Source organism: Chelonoidis abingdonii, chromosome 11 (genome assembly GCF_003597395.2).
Source record: "Chelonoidis abingdonii isolate Lonesome George chromosome 11, CheloAbing_2.0, whole genome shotgun sequence".
NCBI classification, from domain to species: Eukaryota; Metazoa; Chordata; order Testudines; family Testudinidae; genus Chelonoidis; species Chelonoidis abingdonii.
The window spans coordinates 15,616,753-15,621,752 of NC_133779.1; positions in this window are offsets into that span (position 1 = coordinate 15,616,753).

The following is a 5,000-nucleotide window of genomic DNA, read 5'->3' on the forward strand; positions in this document are numbered from 1 at the left end:
AGAATCACGTTTGCTTTTTTTGCAACAGTATCACACTGTTGACTCATATTTAGCTTGTGGTCCACTATGACCCCTAGATCTCTTTCTGCCATACTCCTTCCTAGACAGTCTCCCATCCACCAAAGCAGTTACCCCATCAAAGAAAGTAATCAAGCTGCTTTGGCATGATTTGTTCTTGGGAAATCTGGTGATCACCCCTTCATCCTCCTGGTATTTGCAAATGGCGTGTTTTTGCACAGGAATCTACATGTCTTGTGCTAGTGTGTCTCGGGGTTGGGATATATTGCTCTAGAGCAAAGTGACGTTGCTCTAGGGTGCCGGGGTATTGGGAATCTATTGTTCTAGAGTGCAGCGGGAGTGGATATCTTGCTGTAGCATGCTGCAGTATTGGGGGAGCTATTGTTCTAGAATCTAGAGCACCATGATGTCTGGTGCTAGAGTACCGCATCATTGGGATCTATTGTTCTAGAGTGCTCCCAGATTGGGTAGCTCGCTCTAGAGGACTGTGGGATTGCGATATGTTGCTCTAGAGCGAGGTGGTATTGTGATATCTTGCTCCAGAGTGCTGCAGTTTTGGGATCTATTTTTCTGGAGGGCTGTGGCATTAGGATATATTGTTCTAGAGCATCGAAGGTATTGGGACCTATTGTTCTAGAGCATAGTGGGATTGGGGTCCCATACTTTAGAGTGCTGCAGGATTGGGTATCTTGCGCTAGAGCCCTGTGGGATTGGAATAGATTGCTCTAGAGTGACATGGCATTGTGATTTCTTGCTCCAGAGCACTGCAGCTTTGGGATCTATTGTTCTGGAGCGCTGTGGTATTAGGATATATTGTTCTAGAGCACCGAGGTATTGGGATGTATTTGCTAGAGTGCTGCAGGATTGGGTATCTCGCTCTAGAGTGCTGCAGGATTGGGATACTTTGCTTTGGGATCTATTGTTCTGGAGCGCTGTGCCATTGGGATCTATTGTTCTAGAGCAATGCAGCAGTGGGACCTGTGGGACCAGAACGCTGTAGACTTTAGCCCCGGTGCCGTACAACACGGCTGTATTTGCCCGACTCACTCCAGAACATAGGGGTTTGCTACCACCTTGCTCTAGAACGCAGGATTTTTTGGGGAGAAGGCCCCACATCCTGTCACGCAGCCGAGGGGGAGGCGGCGGGGCCCTCAAAGTGCAGCACAGCATACAGCCGGCTCCGAGCATTCCCGTTGGCATGGCGACCGGAGCCGGAGGCGAGTGGGGGAGACCGGGAGGGGGAGGGGGAGGCAGCGGCTGCTGCGGCACAGCGTATGACATCTCCATCCCTGCACAGCCGCACTCCGCCACACGTTCCCAGCGCATGTGATGCACGCGCATGGTGCACATGCCCGACATGGCGCACATGCCTGATACATGCGATGCATGCACAGGGTGTGCACGCATGAGATACTTATTGCATATGCATGCGACGCAAATGGGGCATGCACTTTATGCAGGTGCCTGGCTCACAAGGTGCACATGCGAGACACAAACACAGTGTGTGCACATGCATGACACACCTATACATGAGACACAAACATGGTGCATGCACACATGAGGAATACCCAGGAGACACAAGCACAGTGCATGCACATGCATGACACATTCATGAGCACATACAGTGCACAATTCAAAACTTCCTAGTGTCTAAGGCCAGCAGGGCTCCCTGTGCTCAGCCAGTCCTGTATGACGCAGCCCAGAGGATGTCCCCAGAGTAATTCCCATTTGAACTAGACCACGGCTTTTACCTGTGATTTAAAGCTCACCACTGCTGGAGAACTCACCGGGCCCCGGAGTGACTTGTTCCAAGGATGAATTCCCCTTCCTGTTCAAAACTGACACCTTATTTCCAGGCTGGCTTCGCCCAGCTTCGACTTCCAGCCACTGGATGGGGTTAGCGCTTGCCCTGCTGGACTGATGTGCCCTCTGTGTTCACATGGCTGTTCCCCCACGGAGGGGCGGATCCCCTGGGATCATGCTACGTGCATGATAGACGTGAGACATGGGCACTTGGTGCTCGCACAACGCACCTGTGTGTGAGAGACACACTTGAGGCACGCAGGGGAGGCATGCATTGGCCACACACCTGAGCCACACCAAGAACATGCACACACACACACAGAACACGCCAAGTGATTGTAGAGCACAACTCATACAACATGCACCCTGAGGGCAGCAGAAAATATCCATCCAGCCACCCGGCCTTGTCCAGGCCCTCCAACCTCTCCCCTCCTGCATGCCTCTTTGTGACTCCTCCCTTCCCACACCCCCACCTGTCTCCCTCTCCCCATCCCATCTGCCTTCCCCCAAATCGTGTCCCCTCCCATCCCCATCATCCCTCCCCCTCTCCTCCTGCACCCTGTCCCACCTCTCCTCTCCTTCACCCCATGTCCCCTCCCCCCATGACCCCACATCTTCCCTCACCTCACCACTTGCACCCCATCCCACCTCCCTTCCCCCTCCCCTCTCATTCACCCCACCTCTCCTACCCTACCCCATGACCCCTCCCCATATTCAGTCCCCCTCTCCTCCTGCACCTTGTCCTCCTACCCCCTTCCTTCCCTTTCTGAACCCCATCCCATCTCCCTTTCCTCTCCTTACCATGTCTCCTCCTCTGGCACCCCGACTCCTGTTCTGCACCCCTCCCACCTCCTGTGCTTCACCCCTCCTGCATCCCCACTCATCTCCTCTCTCTTCTTTCCCCTTTCCCTCCGTGTCCCCTCCCCCCATGACCCCCTTTTCCCTCTCCTCCTGCACCCCATCCCATCTGCCTTCCCCCACCCCTCAGTTCTCCCTCCCCCTGTATGCCATCCCCTCCTCCCTCTCCCTTCCCTCTCCCTTCTGTGTCCCCTTCCCCCACACCCCCACTCCTCTTCCTCTCCTGAATACCCCACCCCCTCCTCCCTGTCTCCCTTTCCCCTTCCTATCGTGTCCCCTCCCCCCTGCACCCCAATCCCATATCCCTCCCCCCCCCTCCGTTCCCTTCCACCTGCACACATCCCCTCCTCCCTCTCCCCCTCTCCTCCCTCCGTGTCCCCTTCCCCACACCCCCACTCCTCTCCTGAACCCCATCCCCTCCTCCCTCTCCTTTCCCCTGCCTACCCGTGTCCCCTCCCCCTGCACCCCATCCCCATTTCCTTCCCCCACCCTCAGGCCCCCTCTACCCTGCACACCATCCCTCTTCCTCTCCTTCTCCTCCCTTCCATGTCCCCTTCCCCTGCACCCCAGCACTCGCTATCCTGCACCCCATCCCCTCCTCCCTCTCCCTTTCTCCCTACCATGTCCCCTCCCCCCTGCACCCCATCCCATCTCCCTTTCCCCTACCTCCTCAGTTCTCCCTCCCCCTGCACCCGCATCCCCTCCTCCTTCTCCCTTCCCCCTCCCTTCCATGTCCCCTGCCTCTGCACCCCCGCTCCCTCCTGCACCCCCATCCCCTCCTCCCTCTCCCTTCCTCCCTACCGTGTCCCCTCTCCCTTGCACTCCCACTCCCCTCCTGCACCCCTCCCACCTCCCTTTGCCCCCTTCCCCGTCCCCCTTCCCCTCCCCATTCCCTCCCCCGCAGCTCCTTCGAAGCCTCGCCCGCGGTCCCTCTCGGTGCCATACGAGCTGGCTGCCGGGTGCGCGCCGGCTGCTGCGTCCCCGCCGCCCGCCCTGAGCCGCTCTGCAGCGGGGGCATGGACCCGGGCGCCCGCGCCCTGCGCCCCGCCGAGCTCGCCACGCGCCCCGGAGCCCCGCGCCCCCTGACCGCTCCCGGGGCCGGCGCCGGACCAGAGACCCCCGCACCCGCTCTGCATCGCACGGTAAGGCGACCCCCCCCCCTGCGCGCCTCGGCTTCTGCACCCCTGGCTGCGGGGGCGGTGCCTGGGACCCAAAGAGGCCGGGGTCGTGCCAGCCTCTGCCCACGCGCCTTGGGGGCAGGAGCTGGGCGGGGAGACTGAAATTGGCTTTCGTGCATGGATTCAGGGGTGCGGAGGGGGGCAAGGGAAATGAGCCCAAAGACACTATGGATGGATTTGGGGGTGTATGGGGGAGAGAAAATGAGGCCAGAAGGCGCAGAGAGTGGATGGATATGGGGGTGTCCTGGAGGGCAGAGGAAATGAGCCCTGAAGAGGCTGGTGGATGGATTTGGGATTGTATGGGGGGCAGGGGGAATGAACCCAAAGACACTCGGTGGATGGATTTGGGAGTGTAGATGGGGTGCAGGGGAAATGAGGCCCAAGACGCTTGGATTTGGGGGGTGTTTGAGGGGCAGGGGATATGAGTTCCGAAGAGGCTTGGTGGATGGATTTAGGGGTGTATGGAGGGCAGGGGAAATGAGACCTAAGGGACTCTTGGTGGATGGATTTGGGGTGTTTTGTGGGGCACGGGAAAATGGGACCCAAAGGTGGCTCAGTGAGTGGATGGATTTGGAGCGTTTTGGCGGGGTGGGGGGCAGAGGAAATGAGACCCAAAGACCTCACTGAATGGATTTGGAGGATTTTGGGGGGCAGGGAAAATGAGGCCTAAAGATGCTCAGTGGATGGATTTGGGGGGTTTTATGGAGGCAGGGGATATGAGACCCAAAGATGCTCAGTGGATGGATTTGGGGGGGTTTTGTGGTGAGAGAAATAGGCCTAAAGATGCTCAGTGGCTGGATTTTGGAGGGGCTGTACGGCGCTGGACAGGAGGGGAAGTGAGCCCCAGTGATACTTATTGGATGGATTTGGGGGGCTGTATGGGGGTTGGGGTGCAGGGGAGGTGAGCCCAGTGATACTCATTGGATGGATTTGGGGGGCTGTGTGCGGGTTTGGGGTGCAGGAGAAGTGAGCCCAGTGATACTCATTGGATGGATTTGGGGGGCTGTACGGGTTGGGGGTTTAGAAGTGAGCCCAGTGATACTCATTTTGGATGGATTTGGGGGGCTGTACAGGGTGGGGGGTGCAGGAGAAGTGAGCCCAGTGATACTCATTGGATGGATTTGGGGGGCTGTACGGGGGTGG